Source organism: Pecten maximus, chromosome 11 (genome assembly GCF_902652985.1).
Source record: "Pecten maximus chromosome 11, xPecMax1.1, whole genome shotgun sequence".
NCBI lineage: Eukaryota > Metazoa > Mollusca > Bivalvia > Pectinida > Pectinidae > Pecten > Pecten maximus.
The window spans coordinates 28,559,560-28,575,470 of record NC_047025.1 but is presented as its reverse complement, the minus strand read 5'-3'; positions in this window follow the sequence as shown (position 1 = coordinate 28,575,470).

Below are 15,911 nucleotides of genomic sequence, written 5' to 3'. Positions count from 1 at the left end.
AGGTGCAAATGTTTCATCGATGTAGAGAGGAGAAGAGATAGCAATACGATTGGGGTCGAACTTATCAACACAAGAACAATGTTCACTCTGTCAGTCCCAACACCAGGGGCTCCAGTAAGGGATTGGTAATGTTTACTGAAATATACCTTATTAGTGTTTTGACTAAAAGATAACAAAAGAAAACACAACATAACTTGTCATTTGTCGCAGTATAATTTGATTATGTTTTTAGTTCCATATACTTCAAAGAAATTTAAAAGCTGTACAGACTTGTGTAGTATGGTCTGCTATAATGTACAAATGCATTAGAAAATCATTTGAAAGGGCGTGGTAACAGAATACGGAATAGTTATGATATTCTATATAAATTGATAGCAAATCCCCAAAACTTTCTTTGAGTCATTCCCACAATGCATTCTGACCATACTAAAGCCATTGAGAAGAAGTAGGGACTCTTACCGAGGCACTAGGTGTATGCAATGTTTATTTTCCTGAACAATTAGAGATGGATATGTTGACAAATTTCTAAGAAATACTGCAAATGACAATAATGTGCCAGTTTCTTATGCTTTGTCATGTTTGGTTACCTGTTCTGTATTGGGGATTTCAAATATAACCCCATAGGTCCGGTTAGTACCGTGTTAGGCCATGATAAAATACCAACCCTATTTCCTTTTGTGGTGCGAACTGCGAGCCCGCCAGGTACCTCTTTTTATCTATCATTGGCAGTGTATTGGAAACCTGTCGGTGCTTTGTAAATGTTGCGAAGCCAGTTACTGGCGTAGGCTAGGACTAATGACCAATTAGATGCCATTTTAGTCTAATTCCAGTGGAAATTGCAGACTAACACCTGGGATGTGTGGACCACCGTATAGCGATAGGTATCAAACACGCTCCTCGCGGCAGCATGGGCAACTATGCCAACAAGCCTCGTCCGCGCATGCGCTGTTATGCCATTCTTTCCTCATTAGCAACGACCCGTGACCGTCTATAGGTGTCTAACTACCTAACGTAAAACACTGATCCTTTGCCTTATAGGCAATAACTCTGGGTATTGGAGGCACGTGCAGGGTAAGCTTAATGCTCATTTGAATGTAAACTATTTCATCAATTGTCTTACTTTATTCTTTTTGGGATTTATAACTCATTCGAAATTATTGAAATGATGATCATTTTTACAATTTATCAGAAAAGAGATAAGATGAGAATCGGAAAAAAACATATTGCTTGATTGCAAAGCGGATAATGCTTACAATGGAACAGCGACCAGAACAGCACTCTCCTTTTCCACGTGGTTAGGATGTACAGCTGTGGGGGAGCAGTCTCCGAGGTGGTATCCTTATTATACCAACACTATCAAACACCAGCTTCACATGTAAACATTCTTTTTATCATAAGCATGTGTTTCTGGATATTTACAGCATTTTATTACTCCGAGGATGCCATCTTTGTATAACATGTGCTGGTCTCGATGATGCGCCCACGACATGGACACTTACATGTTGGATGTGCTAGTTCGTCAGACAATGGGCAGGGAATGATAAGTCAGTGCTTTGTGGTCTATTTGAACTGTTCATATTGGTAACATTCATAATGGCTAAATGTGAGACTAATATATTAGATATAATTCATACACTTCATTGTTAAAAAAGGTCAAATATTGTTATAGATTTGAATCTTCAATGTACACAAGGACGCCGGGATGTTGCAAGGGGGACTCTTCGCTAAACATAACGCATTGTACTTCACAGTCTACTCTCTGGCGACACCACACTATCACCATTACTTCGTTATGTCTTCAACATAGTTCCTATCTCCTTAGTCACATTCACAACAAAACAATTAAATATATCTTCCAACCCACTAGTCGGCTGTTTCCGTCCAGCGTCTTCCTATTATTGCTCAAAATCACGTTTATATCATATTCGTCATCTTTTCTTTACGCCAAGACAACGATGATTTGACAAAAATAAGATGCGTTTTTTGGTACAAATTCAACAAACCGATTGTAATTTAATAATGTTCATTTTGACGTGATAAGGGTACAGAGATGACCCGAGTGTCGTCTCTGTGGCGGTGTTAGATAAATACGCAGCGATTAATTATCTCGTTATACCAGCTACACTTTCAAATACGTCTCTGGTTTCAAAAGACTTAAAGTGTTGACTGTACATCAGGTTTTATACAAAGATGTCCTGTACCGTCATCACTGTTGACACTAACGATGATGGTACGTTTGATTTCATCAGCCACGCGACCACACTGCATGCAAAGCCGCTACTGAGTATTTCTTCAGTCGACTACGCACGTAACTAGAATCCAGCCGAATAAACTATTTTTTCAAAAAAAAAAAAAGTCGTTAGTATTACAAACCTAAGTACATTCCTTCAGTTAATGTCACTCAGAACAAGATTTGAATCTAGTAACATTCCATTAAACCGCACCTGCCGAGAAAATCATTACGTAACAACATCCGGGTACCAATCGCTATCCATCAATATACAGGTATAGATTGTGTGTGTGTGAATTCGCATTATCATTATCACATTTAAAATAAATCTAGTAATAGATAAAGTATATTTAGTAATAGATCAGGTGTATGTAGTCATATATTGAGTTCATGTAGTAATAGATAAAGTACATTTAGTAATAGATAAAGTAATGTAGCAATAGATAAACGCATATGAAGGAATATATAAAGTATATGTAGTAATAGATAAAGTATATATAGTAACACGTAAAATATATTTAGTAATATATAAAGTAAATGTAGTAGTAGATAAAGTAAATGTAATAATATATAAAGTATATATAGTAATACATAAAGTATATATAGTATAGGATAAAGTATATGTAGTCATAGATAAAACATATTTAGTAATAGATAAAACAAATCTAGTAATAGATGAAGTATATATAGTAGGATATACATAATCATATGTAGTAACATGTAAACTATATTTAGTAATAGATACAGTATATGTAGTTATAGATAAAATATATGTAGTTATAGATAAAGTATATGTAGTTATAGATAAAGTATATGTAGAACATGAATCTTCTTGATATGTCTGTCTTTCTATGACTCGTAAGATATTCTGGGGGTTAAAAGCATTGAAACCATACGGGCAAAGAGGAATACAACTTTGTACATTATTCATTGGTATCATATACTAAAGTAATATATACAATGAAGTAGTATCTGACGCCCTAGATACATATATGTACATGTAAATAGATGGTGTGTGATATGAATCTAACACCAAACTCCTCAAGTTTATATTAATACATGTAGATAGTTTGTGATAGGAATATGTATAGGTGACCCTGCTTGTATTATCGTGTGACTTTGTCAACAAAATAAAACCAAGTGACTTTGTCAACAAAATAGAACTATCACTATTACTATATATTTAAAGATTCTTTAAACAACGTAGTAAGATTTCACTATTATGTAGATATATTATGATTGATATAATTAAATACATTATATTTCATATTAAATACATATTTCATATTAAATACATTATATTTCATATTAAATATTCTTTTATACATATATATACATATATTATGTACATTATATTTCATATCAAATACAATGTACATTATATTTCATATCAAATACATTATATTTCATATTAAATACATTAATCTTTCATATTGAATACTTATATACATGTATGCATCATAATTATCACAATTATAAATATATGTCTAGCTTTTTCTCTCCAAATCAAATACGTCTTGCATTGAAATAGCTCTCACTCGATATGTTAGTGATGAATACATATTTGGTCGTGGCAAGCCTCTAGAGGAAAAATCACTGTGTATAGTATGTAAATAAATGGGACCCCACCACAAGTCAAACACAAGCAATGGTCAGATAAGGCCATCACAACAAAATAGCAATAATGACCTCCTTTAAAAAGATTATTTACAACCCCTAATATTTCTTTTTACATATTTGTAACGATCCAAAAGAATTTTATATAAGGAATGGTCTGCCGTGAAAGATTTTCTGACAAATGGGCTGACGTTGTTTTTCGATGTGTTACGACTGAAGTAAAACGACCCTATTACAGCACCATATCGCAGTTAGCATTGATGGAAAGGTTTGAATTCAGCAGTTCGGTACGATTGTCCCCGAGAGGCATATTTGGCAGTTTAAGATAGAGAAAAGTTCAAATCATTATCTCAAAACATCATTATTCATTGGAAATGTTTATTTGGCGCGATTTATATTTCTTATCTATTGTCATTGAAGAAAAAGTAATTCCTTTATTTTTAGAAGAAATACGATTAAGTTTTCCTTTTCCTCTCAAATGATCAAAATTCATGTTCGCTGTATGCCGCTATTGTGTTTTAGATTCTTCTTTCTTGCAAAGAAAGTCATTATCTTGGTTAGATGGGACCTAAAATCAAATAGCCATTCTTTCACGCTGTCGGCGTCGACCATGGTCTTAAGTTATCGTCTGGGCGAGAAGCAATTCTGCCTGATAGGGTTTGACCTTCCTTCCGTGGTGACAAGGATCTGTGGGATTCTGAAGGATGAGAAAATTGTTGATTTTCGTGCGTTTTTCGATACGAAATTAGGAGTATTAATCCTTTAGAGACCTGTCGATGCTACTTGTTACCTTAACGTTCTGATCGCAATTTCCGATAGCGGGCATGTATCCCACCGACTGCCGCGTTAGTGATATTTGTTATCACATAATTACAACAGATTTTCCAAAACGGCGGCCCGCTCTGTCCCGCTCGACCCGGAATGTGGCCATTGTAATTTGGTTTGGAGGTCGGTGCTCCCTATCTCTGGTCAATCGGACCCGGAGTGAGTCAGGCCCGGCGATAATATCACGCTATATCACCAATCCGGAAAAGTGAGGCCGGAATCGGTTCTGCGAATTATACATCCTTGTCAGGGTGTTATTGTATTGTTTGATGTCGTTGAAGGCAATTCTGATTTGGAACGACATCGGACGTTCTTACTTGGATTGGTTCCTGTGGTCACATTTCTGGGGATTTGTAATTGTGTATCGACTGGGGGACGTTGTGTTTTAGACCAGATGAGATGACCTCTTTCCTCGACAGATGCTACTAATGTCGTCGGAACTTGTCACTAGAGATGCATTTGTCAGATGCCATGGTTGATGATATGAAAGTGACCCCAAAGGGCTTACTGCAAAATGGACAACTTAGATAGCCAAGTTGATGATACAACGGCGACCCCCAAAGGGCTCACCCTAAATTGGACGAGTTGGATAACAAAGTTGACGATATAAATGTAACCCCTAAGGTGCTATCGTAAGAAATAGAAGACCCGACATCACGCGATCGTTCTCAAGAACACCAGTCTTAAAAACGAATAAAATCAAACATACATGAGAAAACATAACCTTGCCATGAAAACCCAAACTTGTCTGATTCATTAATACAATGGCGTCGAATTTTTACTGTTTCGTCAATGAAAGCAATTATCAAAATATTAGGACGTTAGTGGTTGAACGAAATTGATGTTATGTTCACAACTAGTGTTAATGTTAGCAATGCCACTTGAATATTAGACAAAGGAAATATAAATACGTTCAGTCAAGCATATCCATTGTTCATGACTGCTGGGAACATGGTAACACCACCATAGGTATGCCTCTGATGGTAATGTATGTTTTACTACCTAATATAACAAATATATTACAAGACACCATTTTAATTAAATTGTGCCATTGACAAACTTCTTTTATAAATGACGATCTATATCGATATATCTTCGTTACAAACATTGTATAAGTATTTAGGCTATCTTTGTCTTTTGTAAAAATGAATGTTCGGTATGTCTATTTTCAATGTTTGAACCTAATGCAAGAAGAACCATTGCATTATACTGTATATCAGTGTGTGTCCTTTTGCTGATTATTGGTGCTTTAATAAAGCTAAAAGTGCAGAAATAAGAAAAGACGTACCCAAACACGATTCTAATAATTATATTACGAGTTAAAACAATCAAATAGTCACCTACTAAAATGTATTCTTAGTTTGAGTTTTTTCCGTATTGCAACTAACGGTCCATTTGACATCTCATGTAAGTTGACACTAGCGGTATTAACTGGGAAGTGATACATCACTTTGTCAGTGTATTTCCTATTATCTTAAGCTGTAATATATCGTTCGGATTTATTAATTGTTTTAGTAAGACATATATGTATATTCAAGAAATATATCAATGACCATAGGATTATACGGGTCATATTGACATAAATGGATATCATTAACTTAGAATTTGCAAAGTGTTTTTTCATGTACTGTACTTATGAACTGATCCAATTATCAAATTTAATTTTAACTTAATTAGGCTGTTAGAGCACAACTTCTTTTCTGTATGAAGTCCCTATCATCGCTAACGAGTCCTATAAGATCGAAACATCTGTATGATGTCCCTATCATCACTGACGAGTCATTGAAGGACGAAATAGCTGTATTATGTCCCTATCATTATTGACGAATCATTGAAGGACGAAATAGCTGTATTATGTCCCTATCATTATTGACGAATCATTGAAGGACGAAATAGTTGTATTATGTCCCTAGCATCACTGACGAGTTCTAAAAGGACGAAATAGCTGTATTATGTCCCTAGCATCACTGACGAGTTCTAAAAGGACGTAACAGCTGTATGATGTCCCTAGCGTTACTGACAAGTTCTAAAAGGACGAAACAGCTGTATAATGTCCGAAACAACTAACGTGTCCTAGAAAAACGAAACAGCTGTATGGTGTCCATATTACCAACGATCAGTCCGAAAGAACAATATAGCTGAAGGATGTCCCTAGCATCACTGACGAGTCCTAGAAGGCCGAAACAGCTGTATGGTGTCCCTAACATCAACGATTAGTCCTAGAAAGACCAAAAAGCTGTATGATGTCCCTAACATCATTGACTAATCATGGAAGGACCAAACAGCTTTATGCTGTCCATAATATCACTGTAGTCTTAGGGGCCATACATCTGTTTGTTACAGTAATATATCTATCATTCGGCATATACTGTACCACTAAGTTATTAGGAATGTTTCTTTGTTAAAAAGAAAAATCAAACAAAATATACAGCACTGCCGATCCCCTTCTGACACGGGATCCAATGTTATACCAAAACAATGAGGGCATCGCATTTCCTGTTAACCACAAGGAATAATGAATTTTCTATCACCAAAAAAATCTTTTGAAAATATCACAAGTTGGTATGATATGATGACAAATTAGCCGACGTTAACTAATGTGTGATGTCATACTGAGTGTAAAGCGTCCCATCTCCTGGAATAAGTCCCTTTACCAATTACATGGGTCCAGATGGCCCAATCGAGTTATCCTCTCATATCGGCCCCTCTGATGGCAGTCTGCGGTTTTCGGACACGCTCGGCTGATAGCCGGAGAACAATAATGCTTTTTAAATTGACAAAATATGATCATTTTATTAACGGTATTTCTTTTTTCAAACGCTTTCGGTCCAATAGTTTGTAGATTAGCCGACACTAGAATAGGGCAGGACATGATAAACTTGGCACCTTTTGTGGTTGTTTAGCGGGCGTGGTTCTCAAACTACGTGTAAAACATTAACATTATTAATCATTAATTAAAAACTAATCACTTGCGGTTTCCCCCTTCATGTAATCATATTTAAAAAAGCAAACCGCAAATATGACAATGCGGGCCTTTTTTCATCGCTATCGTATCAGAAAATATCTTGCATACTCAATGTGTAGTGTGGCATATTAATGTACACAGGAGCAGCGAGTTGTGTCCACGTGTAGGGTACTGGACAATGGCAGTGATCTTGTGCATTATTCTGCCTCCCTGCTTGTTTATACTGGTCATCATCTGTTACTGTAAAAGTGTGCATCAGTTTTGTAGTGTTAGAAAAAAGAAAAAAAAAAAAAAAAAAAAAAAAAAAAAAAAAAAACAAAGCAAAAACAAAAACAAAAGCAAAAAACAAAAATAGAAATAAAAAAACAAAAATTTACATGGTATCTAGCTTTCCACACATTGATTTATAAAATGAAATGTTGGAAAAATGAATTCCATAACCCATTTCTACTCTTTAGTTGTCATATCGACAGTGTGGTGTTATCATTATATGCCGTGTTCTACAGTGCTACTGTTTATGAGGTATTATCCCATTTGGTATCGTGGCATACAGATTAACTATACATTTAAACAAAGCACTCCCGAGCTGTATGTGTAGCACGACTACTTGTAACATCCTGGCTATCATAATCATTGTGTGTGTATTTTCGTAACTATAACCATTCGTTTATTCAACCTTTCCCCCGTAAATTTTCTTTTTGCCATCTATCCTATAATGATCAACAGCTATGGTTAAAAGAAAATACACCGAAGATAAAATCATGAAAATGATTGAGTTCCTGTCAACAACAACATCTTTGTTACGTTTAGTGACCAGATCTTCCAACAGACCATTGGCATATGAGCTTATCAGAACAGACAACAGAGACATTGACAAGTCCTTGAATTTCACCTATAAGTATATTGACGATGCATCATCTTTAAAAGACAAAAGCGACTTTATTGATCATGTCAATTAGATATACCCGGTATAACTTGAACTCAAGGACGCTTCTATACAGACTTTTCAACATCGGCCGCTTACCTTGATCTTTAATTACAACATCCCTAGATAACAAAACAGGACGATTTACAACTAAGCCTATGAGAAGCGTGCTAATTTCAATATCCAATGATTCATTTTCCATTTCTAGATAGTAATATTGCTGCTTCCCGTATCTACAGTGTTGGCATGTCCCGTTTGATTCGATATTTTTAGGACTTGTTCCCTTTTACCACGATTTTCGTCGACAACTGACGGAAAAATAGGTTTTGAGAGAATCAGGTTGATGACCGAGTGTTTTGTAGGCGAGATCTTGATTTCGTTTGGAAGCATCAATTTCTTTTGCGATATGAAGTCGATGCTAGTTAATGTGGTAGTGGTTCCGTTGACATCACACTAATTCTCATTTTGAGAATATGACGTAACCCGGATCTGACCTAGATCTATATGGTGGGTGTCGTGGTGACCTAGATTTGTATGGTGGTTGTCGTCGACGAATCAGAAGACGGTTACTTTCTCGGAACACATGTTCTTATTTTCCTTCTTAATCAAAGGTTTCATGCAGATTCTATTTTTGTTCGTATTTTCACATAGTTTTTTTTCAATATTTAGTTAGAATAATAGTTTCATTATCATGTCAGTATTCTCAATGGGTTTGAACATTGACTATATTTTATTTACTTAATGCATAGTCATATATCAATTTCAGTGAATTTTTCCTTGTTGAGAGTTATAAGACCCTACTACTATTTGCTTAAACATTCTGTATTAACTCGAGTCATATTCCAAGGAGTGAAGACTACGAGTGATATTTCATTAAGGTAAGGGTACAGGCCTAAGCTTTTATTGGGTAATGAGTTGCATTGCTTGATTGTCATGGAATGATCACGAATACCGCTACAATTGATCTGACATACTTGAATTACTGACTAACGATGACACAATATAAATGTCATCAATATCACTTCAATCCACTTCGCTCTGTGTTTTTTTAACTATGGCATGAAAGGCAAACCAACAAAGAAGTTTTCCGCTCATGGTAAATACGTCTCTCTTTAAATTCCTTACAATTTGAACTATTTAGTAATTTTTTATCATGCTTATTTGATTGATCCTTATAAGGGATAAACTATCATGTCATAATTACATTATTCTGTTATGAGTGATATAAGATACCCTATTTACAATATCATATCCTGTTATTGGTGATATAAGATTCATTATTACTATATCATATCCAGTTATTGGTGATATAAGATTCATTATTACTATATCATATCCTGTTATTGGTGGTATAAGAAACCTTATTTACTGTATCATATCCTGTTATTGGTGATATAATATACCTTATTTACTATATCATATCCTGTTATTGGTGATATAAGATACCTTATTTACTGTATCATATCCTGTTATTGGTGATATAAGAAACCTTATTTACTATATCATATCCTGTTATTGGTAATATAAGATACCTTGTTTACTATATCATATCCTGTTATTGGTGGTATAAGATACCTTATTTACTATATCATATCCTGTTATTGGTGATATAAGAAACCTTATTTACCATATCATATCCTGTTATTGGTGATATAAGATACCTAATTGTTCATATCATATCCTGTTATTGGTGATAAGATACCTTATTTACTATATCATATCCTGTTATTGGTGATATAAGATACCTTATTTACTGTATCATATCCTGTTATTGGTGATATAAGATACCTAATTGTTCATATCATATCCTGTTATTGGTGATATAAGATACCTAATTGTTCATATCATATCCTGTTATTGGTGATATAAGATACCTAATTGTTCATATCATATCCTGTTATTGGTGATATAAGATACCTTATTTACCATATCATATCCTGTTATTGGTGATAAGATACCTTATTTACTATATCATATCCTGTTATTGGTGATATAAGATACCTTATTTACTGTATCATATCCTGTCACTGGTGATATACAATACCTTATTTACTATATCATATCCTGTTATTATTGATATAAGATACCTTGTTTACTATATCATATCCTGTTATTGGTGATATAAGATACCTAATTGTTCATATCATATCCTGTTATTGGTGATATCAGATACCTTATTTACTATATCATATCCTGTTGGTAGTGATATAAGATACCTAATTGTTCATATCATATCCTGTTATTGGTGGTTTAAGATACCTTATTTACTGTATCATATCCTGTTATTGGTGATATAAGATACCTTATTTACTATATCATATCCTGTTATTGGTGATATAAGATATCTTATTTACTATATCATATCCTGTTATTGGTGGTATAAGATACTTTATTTACTATTTCATATCCTGTTATTGGTGATATAAGATACCTTATTTACTGTATCATATCCTGTTATTGGTGATATAAGATATCTTATTTACTATATCATATCCTGTTATTGGTGATATAAGATACCTTATTTACTGTATCATATCCTGTTATTGGTGATATAAGATACCTTATTTACTATATCATATCCTGTTATTGGTAATATAAGATACCTTGTTTACTATATCATATCCTGTTGGTAGTGATATAAGATACCTAATTGTTCATATCATATCCTGTTATTGGTGGTATAAGATACCTTATTTACTGTATCATATCCTGTTATTGGTGGTATAAGAAACCTTATTTACTGTATCATATCCTGTTATTGGTGGTATAAGAAACCTTATTTACTGTATCATATCCTGTTATTGGTGATATACAATACCTTATTTACTATATCATATCCTGTTATTGGTGATATAAGATACCTTATTTACTATATCATATCCTGTTGGTAGTGATATGAGATACCTAATTGTTCATATCATATCCTGTTATTGGTGGTATAAGATACCTTATTTACTGTATCATATCCTGTTATTGGTGGTATAAGAAACCTTATTTACTGTATCATATCCTGTTATTGGTGATATAAGATACCTTATTTACTATATCATATCCTGTTATTGGTGATATAAGAAACCTTATTTACTATATCATATCCTGTTATTGGTGATATACAATACCTTATTTACTATATCATATCCTGTTATTGGTGATATAAGATACCTTATTTACTATATCATATCCTGTTGGTAGTGATATGAGATACCTAATTGTTCATATCATATCCTGTTATTGGTGGTATAAGAAACCTTGTTTACTATATCATATCCTGTTATTGGTGGTATAAGAAACCTTATTTACTATATCATATCCTGTTATTGGTGATATACAATACCTTATTTACTATATCATATCCTGTTATTGGTGATATAAGATACCTTATTTACTATATCATATCCTGTTGGTAGTGATATGAGATACCTAATTGTTCATATCATATCCTGTTATTGGTGGTATAAGATACCTTATTTACTGTATCATATCCTGTTATTGGTGGTATAAGAAACCTTATTTACTATATCATATTCTGTTATTGGTGATATAAGATACCTAATTGTTCATATCATATCCTGTTATTGGTGGTATAAGATACCTTATTTACTGTATCATATCCTGTTATTGGTGGTATAAGAAACCTTATTTACCATATCATATTCTGTTATTGGTGATATAAGATACCTAATTGTTCATATCATATCCTGTTATTGGTGATATAAGATACCTTATTTACTGTATCATATCCTGTTATTGATGGTATAAGATACCTTATTTACTATTTCATATCCTGCCCATGTTATTGCCCATATCCGGCTACTGCTGACATTTTTCTTTCTGAATCAGAAGAAATGTCTCCAGTGTCTTTTAATACTTAATAACCAAAATAAAATGCTGATAAAATAAAGCACAGATATAATACTAGTTGGACGACATACTTATATATGAATGGAGGTAGATGTATCATCCACACGTATAGCTTTGGATAAGGTTTTTGTCTCGATAAGTGCTATTTGACTGAGAAACTGCAATAATGGGTCTTCATTTTCTACGAGTCTATGTGGGAAACTGAATCGAACATTTAAACCAGATAATCACTGGGTCTAAAAGGGGAGTAATCGACAAACTAAGTAATTCTGAGAGTGAATTTAGTTTTAAATTAGCGAAATACACGGAAATCGCACTCCCTGCACGGTCCTTTTCTATCCTCGCCGTATCTTCTCCACAGTTGACCGACACAGCTAATTCTTACAGCATATGATTAGGAGAAAGGTTTATGGGGAGCGGCAGTTCGGTGTTGTGTTCTTGGATCACAGCGGAGACGCCATGGAACGTCTAGTCCCGTACGTACAGTATATAACGAGTAGTTGTGTTCCAGTCGCCTGCCTTCTGGCCGCCATCGGATATTTCAAAATAAGTACACACTTTGTAAGATGGAGGAGCAATAAAAATATTTCGTTTTTGGTTGATACACATAATAAGATTGAAAGGATCTTACATACAACATGGAGCGAGATATCACCGCTAGACGCCGGCTTAATTGAAAAAAAGTCAACTCTGTAGATTGGAACTGAAGCGAAAACATAGATTAATGTAGTACTGTTTATTACGTAAAATTCCGTAAATATAGACACTACAAAGTCAATAATTACCACCTGTGGCAACGACTTACTTTTAGATGCTTAAACACAGAGGGCAACTTCAGACATTTTATCAGGAATAACTCTATAAAATGCCAAGACAAAGCGTTCCACTGTACGATTAACCAATCATATCCAATAAAACTAATTTATCTTTGGAAAATGAAACAAACTGACAAATTATCTAGTAGAGATGTAGATATGTTCTTGACACAGACGAAGTACTTTTGATTCTTTATTGATTGAGCCATTAGATAAAAATCATGCAGTAGTGTGCCAATCTGATTCGCAATAAGAGGTACTCAGGGTATGCTAGGAGCTGTGAGATAAAGATTTTTTTATTAGTTTTCTTTCCTCAGATTTATCCATTCCAATTCAGGAAACAGTCCAATTTTTTTATCATAAGGCATACATTTATATAATATATTAATTAATGAAATAGATAATTACAAATTCGCTGGTGTTTGACTTTAATATACTGAGGATGTTAATGAATTCATTTCCAAAATAACCTATTTATTCACCAATATTTGATGTTTTCTTTATTCGGCATAAAGATATATGATGCAATCACTGGGTAAAAGGTACAATTTAAGATAGAGGTTTCCTTGAGTTTTCTATTGAAGGCCAAAAACCCTGAACAATTCGACAAATAAACGAGACCAAAATTCTAAAAAATATATGTCTTTGTTAAAACTAGGTACATTGTATATGGATTTTGTTCTATATTTACACAAATGGAATTAAAATTGGCGGACCTTTAATGTATTTAGAATATTACGAATATTTTAAAATTATTCTCAACAACGGTGTTGAAAGAACATGTACAATGTATATTACAAATATGGCACATTTACAATGTTTTAAAATCAAATGGCCAAGTGATTAAGAATCAGACAAATGCCGAGTACTTTATAACTCTTCTTCGTATGGGTATACAGCACATGATATGATATGATCCTTAGTTTGTATGTTTTTATAACATCTTACATGAAATGTTATAAAGAGTAAACGTAATTATGAATAGTTCACATCTAACGAAAGATTTATGCTGATTGCCATTCATATTTTGTCAGATAAAAGTATAAGAATTCATCTCATAGTCGTGAAGAATATTTGATAATCAACCATTGAATTGTGTCTATATTTCCGCATTGTGTTGTATTATGTTGATTAAGCTACATTGTACATGTTAATTTCTGAATTCTACATATTGAAGAATGTACAGATCGATTACATTAATTTTAAATTTTTTACAATTTTAGATTAGACAAGACAAAATATGTTATGCATTTGTTTAAAATGATATTCTTCAATGAAGATTTCCAAAATTGCAAGCTGTGATCAAAATGTCCATGTGGTCCTTATTGTTTTAACTGCAGATAATAATAGTAACGGAACCTCTAGTTTTAATGGGACACAAGGTAACCTATACCCAGACGTGGTATGACCCACAACAAAGAGGACGGAACAAGGCATTGAGACTACATGGGAGGGTGTCGAGGTGGCGGAGTTATCGCCTCGCCGTTTACAGTTAGTTGAATGTTTCACACACGTTCTGCCTCCATCAGTCCTGTGTTTGAATCCCCTCGTATTATCACTGAATCCAGCTCTGCTATCGGTGCCGCGTAATCCGCACGCGATCCAAAAGCATTACCGGAAAAATGTTTGTTTTCAAGGTCGAGAGGTTTTACCGGTAACAGCATTAATCTTGGCAAAACCATGAAATGACCACCCAGCGAAGTGAAATAGATCCAGTCGGAGTTATGGAATTGAATTAAACCTGAGAATTCTGTAACCCATGCATGCATAATTAACGGGTAATTCGAAGCAAAATAAAGCAAAAACATTAATGCATTGTTTGCGACAATTTATCAAAATTTGTAACATTTTTCTCTCAAGGTTCTTTTGGTCGTTGCCACTTTGAGATATTGTTTTAAGTATACCATGTTGAAAGAACAAGTACATACACAGTTGTTTCTTGAGAACCTGATATCTAGTGAAACTGCCTCGAGGTTAAATACTTTTTCAGGTCATTTAACATTTATATAACTGTATTTGTAAGAAAAGAATAGAAATATTTATTAAAAATTATGACAGGAAATCTACACAGATAAACATCCCTTAGGTAGGAAAACAATAGGTGTTTGTGATACCTAAGAGTTTGGTGAGAACCTTGGTGATAACTTCTTGGCTCCGGTGTGAAAGACTAGTTTGTGTGTCTCCGATCGCCGGCTGTGATCGCCCCTGGCCAGCCTTATTCAGCAGTATATATGTTATATAATATGGGGACTACTGTGCTGATTTCGTTGGTCACGACGGTAATAATGTAATAAACAGAATCAATTGTTGGTCTCCTACACGACACCGTACACACCAGACATAACATGCCGACTCTCACCTCCACTCTCAGATAATCATCACCAGCTGTAATGAGCTTTGTTGCCAAACACAAACATAACTGTGTCGTCTAAAAAAGTATTAATATAACTGTTGTTGTGATCCCAACTTCTAACTGTTAACTCATGAATGAATTCAGCGTTCACACAATATGTAAATATAGGAAGTAGGATCTAAAGAAAAAAGTGTTGTAAAAACAGCCATGGTTCTTAGGCAAACAATAATACATTACTTAGTTTATATACCACTATTTACTCTATAAATATATTTGGCCATCTAACAATGGAATCACGTCATAATATACTCATTTAAAAA